Source organism: Pezoporus occidentalis, unplaced genomic scaffold (assembly GCF_034315485.1).
Source record: "Pezoporus occidentalis ecotype Australia unplaced genomic scaffold, CSIRO_AGI_Poc_V1 ctg164, whole genome shotgun sequence".
Classification (NCBI taxonomy): domain Eukaryota; kingdom Metazoa; phylum Chordata; class Aves; order Psittaciformes; family Psittacidae; genus Pezoporus; species Pezoporus occidentalis.
In genome coordinates this window covers 187371-205408 of record NW_026913466.1, presented here as the reverse complement: position 1 = coordinate 205408, position 18038 = coordinate 187371, and the positions used below count along the sequence as shown (strand labels likewise).

At 44.9% G+C, this 18038-nt stretch overlaps 1 long non-coding RNA gene across 1 annotated transcript; it reads right to left on the bottom strand.

Moving 5' to 3' along the window:
• Positions 1–1815: 1815 nt before the first annotated feature.
• Positions 1816–9419, bottom strand: LOC134160784 (uncharacterized). Its single transcript, XR_009963683.1, has 3 exons — positions 9282–9419; positions 5777–8190; positions 1816–4838 (listed from the first exon to the last, which is right to left on the bottom strand). It is a non-coding gene; the product is annotated as an uncharacterized LOC134160784 (long non-coding RNA).
• Positions 9420–18038: the final 8619 nt, after the last annotated feature.

The window sequence follows — 18038 nt, the reverse complement described above, 5'->3', positions numbered from 1 at the left end:
AGATGTTTCAATGAAAAACACTTGAAACTCAACCACACCGAGTAATAAACCCCACAATAGTGTATTTTTTTTATACGTCGAGTTAATTTTTATTATATAAGTAGCCATACGAAGAAGCCATTGCATACTGCTTAAATTAAATGTGGAGGAATGAAATCAGCAGTATCCCTTTACAGCATATGGTCCAGCAAATCAAATTATAAAGCTTTCCACATCTCATTAACTGCAATGAGTACAGTGAGATTTCTAATAAGTCACTTTTTTTTCATGTGAGAGGTGAGCAGTGACTTATTGTAAGTGTTCTCACAGGATGACCCTTGCGCTGAAATTAAGAGCTAATCTAAAATGGGAAAGGTCATTTGGTCAAGTCTGATCATAACATTTCCTCGTTATTGTTTTAGTTGGCATTGGAGCACATGCTTTCCCAGTGCACCAGCTGAAAAATGCCTTTGATAATTTCACTGACAGCGAGTAACCCACACACTGCCATTTAATGAGTTTGGGCTGGATTAGCTGACGATAAAGAATACAGTATAAATGCTTTTATAGAATGAATTTTTCAGCAGGAAAACTTCATACAAGCACACTTTAACTAATTTGTTTGCATTCACTACCGAGATGTCAGTCCAAGTACCGCTCTGGTGAAAACCCCAGGTCCCCATTTAGACAGCAGCCCCCCCAAATATCAGCCTGCCCTTGGAGGGAACCTGCTCCCTGCCCACCTGTAGTCACAGCTCTGCTTGCAGCAGGCATGCCAACAGAGAACCGCATTCAAACGCTCACTTCCTCCTCTGCAGAGAAAATCAAATCACTGTACAATAGCTCATCACGTGGTTTTGCTTTATGTGGATTCCTGATTTAGTGGCAGATCTAGTCCAGGAACTGAGGCGCTCCTGGCTCCCTGTCCCAGGCTCAAATCTCTAACCTGAATCCAATCTCCCTTCCACCATTAGCCTGAAATTGTTTGCTATAGGATACGCTGACCATAAAAATACAGCATAGTGCAGAATGAGAGAAACATCTCAAGACAGTGGAAAAGAGAAAGCTCAGCCAGGCCAGCTGAAACACTTGGGAGGAAAATCAACAGGCTGTTTTTAGCAATTACCAAGTTGTTGGCTGATCTGATGGAGCTGGGCAGGAAATTCCATAGTTTTGGAAACCATTGACAAAAATGTTCTGGCACTTTATTCTCCATTTTGTACTTGAAGAAAACACACTGTGCCCAAAGAGCTCAGCGTGCAAAGGAAAATGGGAGAAAGCTTTGCAAACAAATATGGAGGTGCATCTTCCATGGTAGGAGACTCACTCAAAACCTTCTGACCCACCACTCTAATGACTGGGCAGGAGTGGAAACAATCACGTTCCCGCCAAGACGCTTCACTCGGTTATTAACTTTGTGGAAAATTCTGGAGGACTGTAAACCAACCCTCAAAGGATGGATTTCCTATTTGGTCTAAAAACACTGCCTCACTTTTGTGCAGCCACTACTGAGAAGTCTGAAACCAAGCTACTGTTTGGATTCATTTAATTCCCCCATAATGTTCATTAAACACTAAGTTGTTATTTTAGGGCACCTCGAGATGAGTTTGCTAGAGCTGATCTTTGAGAAAAGCAGCGCTTGAGTGAAAACCCCACAATGTAGGGGATGCTCACGTCATTTCCTTACAGCTATTTTGAGCATCCAGCATCAAACCCATTCAGAACCCTGAGGTCCTCAGGCCCATGAGTGGGGACCAGCAGGTCACTGCACCCACCCTAGGCCCCAGGAGGGGGACACAAGCTCAGAGCATCTCCATCAGATGCCAGGTAGCCATGGTCAGAGGCTAAGCCAGGGATCAGCGGCAGTGAGGGGGAGAGTAGGACAGGGAGGATGGGCACCATGAGGCTGTCCAGTCCCACTGCCCCACAGTGAGCACCAGCTCCACTGCCAGCTTGTGATTCCCATGTCCCCTCTGGGAACAGCCATGCCTACCCTCACCCTGCTTTCCAAAACATTCAGTGTGTTGGGGTGGCTTTATTAAGTCGTGTCTGAGAACTGAGGGTGGGTAAACCTTAAGACCATGAGTTGGAGCAGTGACACACAGACTGCAGAGTGCCTGAAATAACAAGCTCCTTTCTGGCAAACATAGGCAGACCTCACATCTCACTAGAATTAACTTTTGACCTCCAGACCTCAGAGAGTCAGGGCTTCAAAAGGTGCAGCTTGGCACTGAATTGCTGCAGTTCTCATGTGCACACAATTGCGTAATGATGTTATGCAAAAGTTTAAATTCATTAAGGCCAGAACAATGGACTTGAAAACAACCTGAGTCGTTTTGAAGCAGTGAGTTAAGCTGAATGCAACAAAAAACAACGTCCCAAATAAAAGCTCTGCCTCTTCCTTTGTGCAATGATTACATTGCCCAGAGTGCAGTCCTCCAGCACCCCCACTTATACAACACTGCCCTTAGCCGAAGAATGACTGCAGAAGGAGGACAGTGTATGATGGCACAGTTGCAGAGCCTCCAGTGAAAAAGGATCTCATATAAGAAGGCATTTGTGCCTCTTCAGTGAATTCTTGTCATGCTCTTGATTGCACCTAGTTACTACATTTATCTAACCACATGTATATTGACATTCTGGGTTTATGTGGGAAAAAAGTGGGAAAAGCCAAAGTGATGATACACTTGAATACAGCACCCTGCAGCTGCTCCAGAGGGATTTATTTCCAAAACACAGGGAGCTCTTAGTGAACTTGTAGCTCTTACATTGAGACCTTGGCCAGGCTGGTCTGTGTGAAGGTTCAGGGCATATGGCATGGGCATGAGGGCACCATCCAGGCTTATCAGAGCCACGACTGAGCAAAGCTATCACTTTCAAAACACCAAATGTAGGCAATTGCTATTAGCATTTTCATGCATGTTTTACTTTAAATAGTTGCTGGTTGCTCATCCTTCCCGTCGCTGAAAATTACCTACATACCTAAATGCATACACTTGTTATGTGCCTGCATATATTTATTTTAAAATAGCTTATGCATTTATAACACAGGGACACAAAAGTTCTCCGGTGCTTGTTCCTAGAGGGGTAATAACACAGAAATATTGAAGATGATTCAACAGTGGACGGCTCAGCAGATGTCTCCAGCATGGTGCAAGACATTAACGTCTGCTGACTCATCATTGGAGTTAATTCCTGCCTGGCTCATGTTCCCGTCATCTCAGCAGCAATTTAGTACTTGGTGAATTTTCTCTCATCAGGAGTAAATGTTATCACAGACTTGTGATTACGTGCTATTTGAAACTGGTAGAGCTAAAGCCATGTGTGATAATAAAAGGTAATTGTTTACCTTTGAAGTTGATATCTACGGCCCTCGCTGCACTCTGCAGGAAATTGGGCCAGTTCAGGACTGCTAGGGCAGCCGGGCTGTGCCTGACACCCCTCGGCAGGGCATGAAAATGAGGTGGGTGCACGTGCAGGAGTTGAAACAAGCTAGCGGCACTTTTATAGACTTGTTTTCCCCTACTGGGTGAAGCTGAACACAATAAAACATTCAGTAAGGAAAAAGCTGCCCTTTATTTAATGCAGTGACATTGCTAGTGTGGAGTAATGGAATTTTCTGCTGGTGGAAGGATGAGCAATGGAATACCATCTACGTACCCATAAGATACCAGAGCACAGATTCAACTGTCACAGTGATGATGGAAGGTATGGGAGTGTGTCAGTGCAGGGGTGCTTGATGGCTTGAGCCCAGCCCTCAGCCAGCAGCGTTGCCACCTTTGCAGCGTCCTACCACACTGTCTGCAAGCAGTACCCAAGCACTTGAGGCTGTGGTTTCCTACGTGCACAACCACCGTGTCCTGGGACTCAGGACAACCATCCTCACCTTCACATCCGGGACAGGTCATCTCAGCATCCCAGTTTATGAATGCCCTGCAGGAGACAGTGTTTTTGATGCTCCAAGGGCAGTTCTTCCTCCAGCAGGCAGAAGCTGGGGTGCCATTTCACACTGACCTTAGAAAGTGGAACTATTAGTGCCCAAACCTGGCTCTCCAGCAAGTGGCCTGGCCACAGACAGCCGCAGCTTCCCTGATCTAAGAAAGAGGGAAAGGTGTAAATCAGAAATACCAGTTGAAGGGATTTAGTGTTTGTAACATGTGCTATTAACGTGCTGTTGGTTTTCACAACCCATTTTCAGAGGATTATAACTATTCCTAACAGAAATGGCCAGGGAGATGAGACATCCCAACGTTTTTGCCTGCTTTTCCTTATTCCGCCTTATCCTCCCAAACAATCCACATTGGAATTCATAAATAAAGACATATGCACATTTGGAGCACATTCAGATCAATTATCCCACATATTTTTTTTGAGCTGGGAAGAAGGTATATTGCCTAAACTCTAATGCCTATGGATCTTTAATGTGATGCTCAAGAGATAATTACTTCTCATGAACCGGAATGAGTCAGGCCAAAAAGGTTGAACACATCCAAGATTTAGCTGATTTCAGTGCAGCTAATTCTGGTTGAGGTTTTTTTCTCCACCACTGGACACACTGCCAGATGTAATAGAAATAAGCTCCACTGAAACTGGCTGAGGATACGTATCATATTCTGATTGGTAACAGATTTGCAGATTATTGGAGGGGGGAGATTTTACTGAACAACAAAAGTCAGTTAAAACACCATTATGGCTCAGGCATAACCCCCCTTGAAACAAGAACCTTTCCTACAGGGGATCCTCAGATGGCAATGTACCTCATGCCCTGGCATAGGATCCCAGAAGGAAGCGAGAGGAAAGCATTTGCTGTAACCCAGCCCATGGCTGAACGCAAGAAAACTCTGGCGCCAATGGGACTTCTGGAAAAAGAAGAAAAGATTAGGTTTGGATTCAACTAAAACCTAGGAGCGTCAGACCTGTGGCAGTATGCTTTGTGGGTAACCTAGAGGGAAAGGCAAGGTTCAAAGCCACAGTGAAGAAAAGCTGCCTCTATTACTTTACAGAGGGAGAAGCATCTTAGTCTCTTGTACCAAGGCACCAGAAGGGGATATTCCTGCCCTGCAAAGCAATGCTGAGCCCAGCTGCCACGACCACAGTGAGGTCATTTCCGCAGCCTGCTGTGAAGCTCCTCACTGTGGGGCTGCCTTCCAGAGAGCTGCCCAAAACAGGGCTGGGAAGTGAGGAAAGGAGCTCCCGGGCGGCCCAGCTCTGCCCTGGCTACTCCATCCTGCTGCAGATGAGTCATGGACGGAGCCGGAAGAGAAATAAATGCAAACACATGGCAGTCAGAATGGCTTGCATGGAAAAGAAAACACTGGGCTGGAGCTGCTGTAGGTGTGCAGCACAGAGTCAGTCCCGTGTGGGATGGGCACCTCTCAGCACGCAGCCTGTGCAGCCCTCTGCCATGGCATGGAGAGGTATAAACATTTCCTGACTTGAAAAAGATGTTTGCCAAGGTCAGGCTAAATGCCTCGTTTCTTCATAGCTGGGTTTTAAATGTTCAATTTACATGGTTCTGTTTGACATGAGAAAGGATGGAAAAGGAAAAAAAGGGCAGTAAAGCAAAGGGAAAAGACAGCAACCCTGGATACAACAGGAGTGGAGGGAGTGAGAGGGAAAAACCTAGCTGGAAAGAATACATCTGTCTACTTCTAGTATTAAGTGCAAACATACACTTAAACATAGAGTCTACAAATTCAAATCTGGAAACTGCATATATTTATCCCATGACACTTCTGTTTCCCTTCTTCATACAAGGGCTGTTAAAGGTTTTTTAATTGCACTACCATAATCTCACCTTTCCATAGCACCTCCCTGCAAAGGAAGGTGATAGCTGAGGGAGTAATTGTGGTATAGCAGATCCCTGCTGCAGGACCTCCATTTCCTTTACTTTGCAAGAAGGCTCTCAGCCAGGCCTGGTCTTGCTTCTCCTCAAGAAGTACCCCTGAAGCTGCTTTTGCTGAGCTTTCTGCTCTGATAGGAGTGTAAAAACACCCTTAGACCATCCCTGTAATTGTTACTTTGGTGGTCTGACAGCATCTTCTCAACAAACTAAAGGGAAAAGATAACCCTATATTCAAATAAGAGCTCTCAGCACTTAATGGGACAATGGAAAGGATAAAATTACTCTCCTGGCAGACTTTCTCTAGTCCCCCCAGAATGATGTGACTTCTTACAAACCATGCTGGTGCTGCAGCTTCCTAAAAGTCATAATGATTTTTCTCTAAGGACAGTCAACGTAATGATTTTTACCAGACTCCTCAGTTTGGACCTTGCGATGTGCTCTTGGGCCTTATTCCTTTTACTGTCTGGGAAGACCTTTCCATAAACAAAGAAGAGGTTCTATTTTAACAACACAACGTGTCTCCAAAGTCAAAGAGTCAAGATTAAAGATACTCACAGAGAAGGGCCATGGCTTTCTAAATGCCCAGGTGATAAAATATTTCAACCCATTAATATTAGCACTTCAAAATGGAGGGGAATTCAGTAGTTATTCCCACAAATACTTTTCATATGTATAGCATGGATCTCAGGTTCTTATTTTATGATGAATACATGCATTTCAGGTGTAAAGGTGTAACAGAAGCACGGTGTGTTTTGTTAGCATGAGGTAAGATGCTCTGCTCAGCTTTTGCATATGGATTCAGCCATGATTTTAAGCTTTCAATTCTATCCGTATGAGTCCTTAAAATTCCCTGCAATATAATTAGACTGATGGGAATGCAGAAAGATAATTGCTTTTAGAGAAAACTTTCTCTTTTGTTTCACATTCATCTGGCTTCCATAAATAGAACAGGAGAACTTGAACAGCAGCAATATGCATCCATGTGTCTCTAGCCATTTGTTTACAAAGGCAGACCTTGACAAACGTAATTTGCTCAATAAAATTAAAAAGGATGCACAATAATTCATTTAGACAAAAAGGCTTGAAAAGGAACGTCACCAGGAGTGTGCCTCATCACAGGAAGTGATCAGCTGATTCCTGAAGAACTAGCAGGTGCTCTCCTTTTGGAACGCAACAGTGAGGTAGTCCTTAGGAGAGGAAAAAAGTGAGCTAGGAATCGGAGCAATTCTTTATTCAGGCAATAATTATACAAATTAGATCCATGAAAGCCAGAGAATGACTGTGCCTTGAACCCTGTCTGTGTGCATAGAACAATGGAGAAATTAATAATTAAATCTATTACATATGCTCATAACTCAGCACAAAAAATACTTCACTAGCTCAAACAATTCTGAATTTTCATTTGAATAAAGCTTTCGCACATTTTTTCTCATTATATATGTATTATATTTTAAATTTAACAGCTTATTTTGATGCCTTTATGTCTTGAATTAATAAGGCCACACTTTCATGCACTAATGTTGAATTGCATTAGCATGCTTTACAATCATTACTTGGGGAGGGGAAAAAAAAGATCCCTGCTTTCCCAGTAGTGAAATCAATTTGCCCATAACTTCCTGTCTCTCACAGCATAGCCTGAAACTCTGTGCTGCTTTTCTTACCCAAAGACTTGTTTACACGTTCTGGCTGCGGACGGGGCAGGATCTGAAGGTTACACTTTTCTGTTCGGTTTGCACAAACAGCTCAAGAACAGACTGAAATCTTTTCAGCCAGTTAAAGCAATTAGCAGCCAGATATGCCGGCCTAATGCTATTTCCCTCGCAAGGGATAATTTAGCCTTGAAAACACAGATGGCTCAGTGAGTTCTGACCCAGAACTATTTCCCTTTGGCCAGGAGGGGGGATGCAGACACCCACAGGGCGGGAGAGGGGCCGTGGAGCAGGGCAGGGGCTGAAAAAGGAACCCACTCCACCCCTTCCCAGCTGGGAAGAAGGACCGGTTGTGGCATCCGAACGGCTGTGGCATCCGAACGCCGAGGGTGGAGGGAAATGGAGATGGGGGAGGAAAACCACCGAGAGAGCTCAGATGTGAAGAGTTCCTCTCAAGCCCTGCTTCCTAGACAGAGGCTGACTCCAGGCCCTCACAGCCTGCAGCCCACGCAGGCCCTCCGAAGGCTGCCAAGTCAAATAATGCTAATTGCATTACAGATTGCAAGCAGAATTCGCTGTTCTTTTCAACTAAGCCCAAGACTTTCCACTTCCATTTTGTTTGGGGAATTCAAGTGGTACTCCTACCGCCAGCCGGGACACGGGGTGAGGAAACGGGTGGCAATCGCTCACTCAGAGACCAAAAGCAGATCTGTAAACCTGAGAAACTAGAGAGGGGAACTGAAGGAGCACACTGGAGACTGGCAGTGGCGGAAGTGGCTGCCTTGGTGGAGGCTCACTGCTCCTTGCACAGTGCAGCATCACAGGGGTGTCTGGACCCTGGCCCAGTGTGTGCTAAGGCTGCTCCCTGGGTACCACCAGGGCAAACACCCCATCTCAGGGGGCACAACCACGGCTAAGCAGTGCTTCCTGTATGATTTTCAACTGTTCTGAGCATCATGGCACAGAATCTCCACCCACTGCCCCCCCCCCCCCCAATTCCCCAATGCCTTTTGGAGACAATTGAAAAAGGGTTAAAACTTCAGTAGGAAAACCAGATGCTCTTATTTCACTTAGCAACTTTACCTCATCCTATTATTTCCTCAGAAATCTATGATACAGAAACGCATGTGTGCATCCTGTCTCTTTTTGCTTAGTTGCACATGTCACATTCAAAATCCCTAACGCTACGCAGTCTTGAAGTTCTTGGCAATTATGAGGATGGTTCCTGTTATCTGCAGCTCCAAGGAGAAATGAACTCCAGTTTCTGGAGCGAACAGGAATTCTGACAAACCCTCCTCCAGGAAGCCTGTAGTCCTTGTGAAAACCTCTTCAGGATTGCTATCCTCACTTCATCCACTGCAATGTAACACACATTTCGCACTGCAGCATCCCTTTCGCTCGCAATTCAGCTGAACAGAGATGTTACGCTGTCGTGCTTATTTAAGTAGAAGGGTTATCACTGTTCTTCCGTCATACAACACAATATAGCTTCAAGGTGCAATATGCAAGAAATATGCCAAAAAGGCTGGGGAAAATAAACAATGTGAATTTGCTCCTTTAAGTATCATGATGACAAATTTATTGGGTGGCTGGTGAGATAAAATGCAGCACTTTAAATACCTAAACTAATCGATGGAGAGAACCGAGCAGGCAATCCATTTTCTGAGAAGAGCAACCTTTTAAGCTTAATTCCTCATTCATATAAATACAATGCAAGGATCGTTATGTAACTTAAAGCAGCCCTTCATGGTATTATAATAATTAGGCTCGATTTAGCACTAAATTACCCACCAAAAAAGACACTTTACTTGGAATAAGGGGCCAAGGGAAAACAGTGGCCGTGTTTATCCCAGCTGGAGATCCCGCCCGTCCCTCGCTGCGAGCGATCAGCACCGAGCAGCATCTCCCCTGCTCCCCAGCCCGCGCGGTGGAGGGACCGGTAACGGAGGGGGGGGCGCGGACGGCGGGGCCCGGCGGGGAGGGGCGGGGCTTGGAGGGGAGAGGCGGGGCCAGACGGCGGCCCCGAGGTGCCGTTCCTTGTGCGCCATCCAGTGGCGGCGCGGGGGCTCCGCAGGGAGGTGGCTCCCGACCCAGGGACGTGATTCACGTCCCCGCCGCGGTTTGTGCCTCTTTCGTTGTACAGGAGCCTCTAAAGGGAATGAAACGATTCGGATGAGGCCGTGCCCGCTCTCGGAAGCCAAGGGCAGAGGGCAGCATCACGGGGCGAGGGCAGCGAGTCTGTGGCAGCCGAGCTCGCTGCCCCGCCGCTGCCTCTCCGCAGCTGTCTAGAGCCTGACAGAGACTGAACTTAGCAGTTAATGGTTTATCTGTCCCCAGGCTCAGCGCTGAATGCCATCAGATTAAAAGACCAGGCCCTCTGGCAACAGTTAGATCGATAACAAGCACAAATGGTCTCTCTGATTAACTGTAACTGTACAGTTGCCACCTCCTAAAAGGGGATGCGCGCACACACACAGGGCATCTGCAGCCACCCTCCCCACACGCCACCGAGCATGGCACTGCCCCTGGAGCTGGGCAGCCACACATAGGTCCCTGTTTGCAGAACAGGGGCTTGATGAGGAGCGGGCCCCCAGCACCACGCGCCCAAGGCTCCCTGACAGCACAGGACAAGTTATTTGTTGGTCAAATCACTCCATACATTAGCACCAACAAAGCCACCTTCCTGTATGCCCTTGAGGAAGCCACTGGATCTTGCCATGCCTGCATTTTTCCCGTTAGAAAACAGAGCTAAGTACTTATTGTAACTGCATAACAGCACCGTGAAAATCCAGTGCTGTTTCCATTATCCTCATCGCTGACAATTCCTCCTTTTCTAACACATTATCTGATTTCTGTCCCCTGATGGGCTCAACTGCTACTCCATCACCCTTCAAAGACTGCTTAGAATGTCTGTGATTACACAAAGAAAGAAGGGTTTTGCAAACTTTTCCCTCCTATCAGTGACACAGGCATCACCATCTGCTGAGGTCCAGGACCCAAACGGACAAACACAAACCATCCGCACAGTCCTGGAACAGACAGAGCCCCCGTGGTATTCATACACGTTCAACTTCACCAGGAGGAAAAGGGCTAGCAGCACAGCTGGTCAAAGCGAAGGAGACAGCACCAGTTCAAAGTGGCTTTCCCGGGGCCACACAGGAAATCTGCAGTGAGATGGAGGGTATGACCACAGGCTTGTGACCATGGCTCACCCTGGGAGGAAGGGCTTCTGAGATATGAATATAGAGTGAGCTTAATGCCTTTCTCTGCCATAACCTAGGAGCAATGCAGTTGCAATTGGCCTAAGGGTGAATTAAAAGTGAATTCTCTCTCAGCATTTGCATTGGAGTTCTTTGCTTTTGACTTTCTCATAAGCAGAGCATCACTGAAATGTGAACTTAACTTTAAAAAGAAAACAAATTCTTCTATCTATTGCTAAAAACCACCACAAAACAGGTCTTTTGCTTTCCATGACAGTCACCTGCAGCATGCAGCTATGGAGGTTGTCCGGGTGCAGCCAGCAGCAGTTCCAGGCAGGAACTGATTTCGCTGGTTTTCCAAAGATAAATGCACTAGCACAGATGAGCCCTGCTTGAGAAGACCAAGAAATAAAAGCAAGCACAGGAGACATGCAAGAGCTCTGACAAGGAGGCCAAAAGGGGTTAGGATTGCTCAGAAGTGGGGACAGTGGCAGCGTGCTCCTGGTAAAGCACCACAGATGTCACACGCCCTGCACAGGAAGATCCTTATATACCTGTAGAAGTGGAAAAGCTTCTTTTGGAGGGGAGGAAGGGATGGGGGGATGGGACACAGAGATATGTAGAAACGCCCGGGTTCATATAAAGTTTTATGAGGAGAGTTAGAGTGCACTCAGTCTGTAAAGCAGCCTAAGTGTAGAGACAGGCCTCCGTGATGCACTGCCTGGGCAAAGGTACCTTGTGGTGGTGCGTAATCGGGATATGCTGCAAGTCTTGTGAGAGGGATACTGCTGTCAACAGGTGATTGAGGAGCCTTTCACATAAGGAGCAAATGACAGACCTTGCCAGGGATGAGCAAGGGAAAAGGCAGAGATGGCCATTTACCTTGACATGTTTCTTCCACACAAGCCTAACTAATTGCACCAGTCAAAAAGGAAAAGCAACACATGGCTTTTGTTCCCTCTGATAACGATCAGATAGGGCTCTTCCTGTCTTCTCCAGCAGCCCTTCCTCCAGCATAGCATGCAGAGGAGGAAGAAAATACAGCTTTGAAGGTCAGGTAATGGCCTAATTAAAGCAGAATTCCAACTCCAACGCTGCGGCCCTGCCCTTTTAAAGCGCAATGCTGGGTCAGGCTGTCAGTTGTGGTTTAATGCACTGGTGCTGTTAGCACACCCCTAGTAATATGCTTAACGTGGGTCATTTGACATGCAGTAATTGCAGCAAGTACGAAGAGATGCATGTTAACCCTAAAGCAAGTTTCTGTCCTGTGAAGGGCACCTACCCCCAGCCCCTCTGGAGGTGGGGAGAGCTTTCAGAAGCCAAGAGAGCAAGTCTTCCCTTCAAAATCCAGATCACACAGTGGATGGTCAGGGAGGGGGAGGACAGAACAATGGCCTCTGCAACCATGGTTGGGCACAGTTTAAACGTGTTTCTTGCCCAGAGTCCCAGAAAGGTCCTGTGGCCATTGCTCTCTAAAGCAGATGTGATGCCCTCAGCTTGCTCAGGCACATATTTATGGATCAGCAGTATTTCTTTAGAGTGCAGGGGAAGGTAATATTCCTTTTGACAGCATGACTGCATGGCGAGGGCACAGGTGCTCTTGAGCATGTTTTTAGTTAAACATAGGCCTGAATGTATAGCATAAAATGAAAGGGGGTTTTGGCATGATCTCAGTCCAACATCCTCATGCTTTCATGTTGTATGCCTAGTCCTTGCTGGGGCAGGGGAAGATGCTTTCTTTTACAAAATAAAGCAAAAGTAACCCATCTTTACCCTGTCAAATGTTAGTAGAGTTTGGGCAAGAGGGATGTCAGTCTGGGAACACAAGTGGGCAGGTTCTATGTAATGCTATGTTCTTTCTGTCTCCCCAGTTCTTCCTGCCAGCTGCCCACTTCACCCCAAGGCTATCTGACTGCTCACTAGACAGGACCCAAACACCACTGCTCTCAATGGCTACAGATGCCTAAAAGGATCAGATCACCTTCTCTGACCTTTTTCTCCCTGTTTTTTTTAAGTGGTTGGTATAGCGGATGAACAAAGAAGGCAATCATGGCATTTCTGTCCTCCAGTAACACAGAACCTCAGAAGCAGGTACAACTGCTGCACTCTAATCCCCTAATGCTGCCAGCACATACAGCTGTTCCTGTTCTGACCCTTTTCCAAATGAGTCAAAGGAGTTAGCTCCAACTCTCAGATGTTGCTGTGTTTCCCATTTCAGGGGCTAGTGTTCATTTTGGAGTCCCAACAAACAGCATCTTGTACCCTGATATGTCTCTTCAGCCAACAACAGCAAGTTGGAGGGATTCATGACTCCCCAGACACCCACATGTGTTCTTTGACCCCTCTGGTGCCTGAAACATGACAGGCAAGCACAGAAATTAAATTCCATATTAAGACATAAATTACTATTTTATTACATTAAAATGCTTGAGGTTAGGACACATTAATTCGGAGCATTAGTCATGCCAAGGTAGGAAGTTAATATGTGAAGAAGATTAGCAAGGAAACAGGAGCAGCCCTTGCAGGGCTCAGGAGGTCTCAGCTGGATTGCTGGCTCCTCTACAACATTCTTGCATAGTTGTGGGCAATTCACCTATACCAGCATCCTTGCTGTATTTGCAGACACTGCACTCCTGGCTTAGGAGTGCAACAATAAACCCAATCTTGCTGTTACCCTAACGTGAATCAGTATCAATACCCACCAGGTCACGGGCCTGTTCCTCAAACCTGTTCCTGTTTGCTGTACCCAAAGGCTGGCAGCAACATTCTTGCTGCTGGCAGAAACAGGAATCCAGCTGGGCCATTCCCTGCCCTGCATGGGGCACCCCTGCTGAAGTGCCTGCAGGCCCACAGTGTAGCTGGGCAAGGGGCGAGCAGCCACACAGGCAGCAGGAAGGATCAGGAGATGCACTGTCTTAAGACAGATAAATCCCACCTGTGTTTCAGTGCCTTACATCTGATAAAGCACATCAGTACCAGACTTCTTAACAAACACATTGCAAAGGATAAGAGGCCTCTTTGCAATACTATCTGGTAACAATCAGATATTATGGCAGCCACATGCCAAAACTGCTTACCAACACAGACTTCCTTTTGATCTGCAGCACTACTGGTTTATTTGCCAATAAAAATATTTATGTGTAATAATAGTAACATAGCTCATACATCGAGTTATCTGCAAAGAACAAGCATCTATACTGCTCCCAGGTAGGAAAAGAAAGCTCTTACCTGATGGAGACACTATTCTCTACTGGATAGATGATGATGATGATGATGATGACAGATGTCCAGAGACGAGTAGAAAGATGAGAAGTGCAAGATGCAGGAATTCACCTCCGCCTCCTATGTTAGTCTACTTGTTTCACATGTGCAGGGTAAAACATCTGTCTCTGATGCATAACTGTGGGGAAATTACTTAAACTTCTCAGTTACGCTCTGTGTCATCTGACAGACTGGAAAATCATCATTCCTAAAACTGGACACCAGTATTCCACAACTAACCTTGCTCCTGCCTTTCGATAGGCAAGTCTTCACCCAGCAGCCAGCTTTGCCCATCACCTGCATCTTCTTCACAGAAATTTGAGACATGAACAAATGTTAATAGATCTTACTATTTGATACCTTAACAGAAAGCTTATGTATTGGCAGTTGAAGCCTAGAAACCAATCTGCAGAAAGCCAAGAAACACTCCTAATCTGAATGGGGTGTTCAGAGAACAGAATCCTATCAGTTACTGAAGTAATGAGGCTGGGGTTTTGCCCCAGCTTTGGGCAGGTGAAGAATTTGGCTTTGTTTTTCATTCATATTGCTTAAACACTGTTTCCCAAAAATCTTGTCAGACTGTTGCTGGCCTGTGTTTTATGGCAGCAACATCCCATGAAAAGCAGCTATTTATTCCTTGGGGGTTCCCCCTGCCCCCACCTGATTTGGGAAGAACAGCAGTATGGGGGGTTTTACGATTTATATGGAAAGAGGAAACCACCCTGGGCAAAAGTCTACAGTCAGCAGAAGCAGCACTTTGTCTTCAAAGCCTTAGACACAGGGCTCCCAAATGATTAACGTCCCTAACTCACATTTTTCTTGCAGATGTGATTTACAGAAGAGAATACAAAGAGGAAATGTCTTTAAAAGAATATTGTTACAAATGTATTTTCATAACAAGGAACAACAGAAAACAATTACAAACTCAGATGCCAAACTGCTGATGGATGTTAATGCCTTGGCACCAGAACTTGATACTCTGCTTTCCTAGAAAGTTATTGATACTTGCTCAACCTGAACAAAACAACACATGAACAAGTCATTAGATAGCTACAGATTAACATAAATACCTACATTCAGGCTCCACATTTGAAATCCTGACAAATACTGTTATCACAACCGTTAGTTTGTATTGCTTTTAGTTATGGAATATTACAGACACCAAGAGATCTTGGAATATCCCATACAGCTGCGATACACATTTCCTCATCTTCTGCATTATCTTTGGAACTAGACAGTAAGACTTCCAGTTATCAATCATTATTTGAATTTGGATAAACAAAAGGAGGTTGGCATGGGGGAGAGTTTATCAATGCAGCTGTAGAGAAAAGCACATGCTTTGGGATTTTGAACACATCTTCACTCACTTGAGAGATCACAAGAAATGTGTTGAAATCAGCACACATAAGCAGAGATAAAATAAAGAAAGAAGTTTGAACAATCATCTCAGTATCTGTGATAAAGCAGGACATCAGGGCTTCTCCCTCCTCTCAGTCACAAGGCATGTGCCTTGGATTGTCACTGCTCTTAAAGGAGAAATAAGCTTTAATATCAGGATCTTTCATTGCAGAAAACAGCTTTCTCTTTTAAATTGTTTTCCTATGTACTCAAACAGAGTAAAACCAAAACTGGACTGCTCAACAGATGCTGAGAGGCCATTTCAGCTACACAAGGAAGATGGGTTCTGAAAGCGCATTCAAGTGTCTGCCTGGGCATGCTTTGCTCCCTCTGACTACTGACAAGGTTTTTGAACTTGGCTTACAAAGCTGTCTGCCAGTCTTTATGGCTTTGTAATTCACTCTCCATTTATCTCAATATGATCAAGTGATGAGAGCTATGACTATATATGTGTAGACACATGCGCACATATATAGGTAAGAGAACATTCCTGGATGGGTGAGCTGAGGAGGAGGGAGTATGGAACTAAAGTTACACATGGGCCTGCTGCAAAGCTGTAATTAATAAAACCTGTTGACTGCAGCATGATTCTCATCTTGTCCTGCACAAAGACAAAAAAACCCAGGCCCACAAGTTATATAGCCTTGCTAGATGAAGTGACTGTCAGATACATCAGGTATCCAAACCACTGCATGCACAGCCACTAGCATGCACAAGCTAACTCAGTACAACACGTGAGCACTACCTCTGACGTGCAGGATAGGGACCTCTATTGCCACCAGAGGCTCAAAGGTGATCCTGAGTAAACACCAACTTTGATAAACTCCATACTGGAGCATGATCTCATGTCCTACAACAATACCTGCAAGATAAGACTTGTCCTTTGGAAGGCTTGTGAAGGAATGAAGCCTATTGCACTATCTCACAGAGGCAGCTGAGAGAAGGGAGAGGCTGAACACAGATGTCACACTCTCACACATTTTTCCATACACTTGGGGAGGGGGAAACCAAAAACACTGACAAAGAACATTTGCTGCGATGTAGGGGCACTGATACTTTCCTGTTTTGCTCTGTATTTAAGGGAAAAAATCCCTGTTTGTCTTAAGAAAAACAAAGTTTTGTGGGAAAATGTTTATAGCAATTATTACTAGAAGTAAATCTCAGGTTTCTACCCAGCGCTACGAAGCAGCCTTTAGTATTAACAGATGGCTGGTTGGAATCTGCCTGAGCTGGTGAACTCATTATGAATGGACACCAAACAAAGGCACACAGTGTTTGCTTCACATAATCTGAGCTTTCTCTGGTGCTTTCTCCTAGCCTTCTATCAGGTAATTACTATTTTATCTTCAAGAAGGAAGAACCTCAAATGCAGAGCAGACAAGCCTTCCTGTGAATGTAACCTGCTTTTCCAGACCTATACCTCAGCTATAAATAGCACTGGAGCAAAGCACTGGAAGCATGGATTTGGGCTGGGGATAGAAGCAGGAGACATTTCATTTGTTGGTGTACAGGCCCTGCTTATAGTACAGTGGCCTTGATGGCTGCAATTTTGAGTTTCTTAATTCAGTCAAGGGAAGGCACTGAAGATCCAAAGTAGATGATAAGGCTGAAGGTAGCAGTCAGAGCTGTTGATTTAAGGAATTATTGCAGTCTCATACAGTGAGATATTCCTTCCTACACTTTCCTCTGTGTTCTTTATACAGACGCATACATACAATTTCTTACTGTATCTACTGTTATGTATTCGCCTGTATATTCACTCATTACAGACTGCAGTGAGGCAGTCCTGACAGAGCCAGCCTGTAACTGCACAAGCCTCTAGCACTTAAGCGTTCCTCTTCCCCTTGCCAATTCTCCAAGTCACGCAATGTTTTAAAAGTTATTAAATTCTAAATAAAAGAGATTAAGGATGCCAAATGCTATTCTGTGCTAAAAATGGCAATCGATATTTGTCAAGACAATAATGTCTTTAGGGCCAGAATACCACTATTCTCTAGACTATGTTTTTTTCTTTCTTTGGTAAAGAGACAGTTCATCATATTTTCCAGTAACCACTGCATCAAACCCAGAGCTCTGGGTGAGTTACAGCATTTAAATTATCGTACCAAATTAGGCATGTTTCTCAAAATAGAACACTGCTTTTCCTTATTAATATTGCATTTCTGTTTGAAATACAATGCTTTCTTAGTTAGAAAGCACAGAGGAGTTCATCTCAATATGAGGGTGAAACAACAGATGCATGTGTACAGCAAGGTAGGGAACCATTTGTTAAAACATCACAGGAATGCGATACCTGCGTAAATCGAACTATAAGCACAATTCCCATGAATCACTATTTTAATCTATTTTATTCCAAGATTTATTTCTTTTCCCAGGAAGATGATGGGTAGTTGATCTTTGTGCAATTATTTTGACAGTCATGTTTATTATGAGAAGTTAATGTCTGTGCACAGCAAATCTGAGGGTGGATTCCGGACCAGCCTTGTAAACGTGAAGAAATTGGGCAGAGAATGTTTATCACAGTGTTTTCCACTTTTATGAGGATGCAGTTGGTTATTATGACAAGGTGAAAGGTCTCAAAGCCTTCATTTTTAGGCCACAGGTGTTCTTTGTAGAGGTTTTTTTTAATAAAGAGTATTATTAGTCCTTTAAATTAGCTCTTATTGAAAGTTACCACATCTGCGTTATGTGGTAATGAAGCCAGGG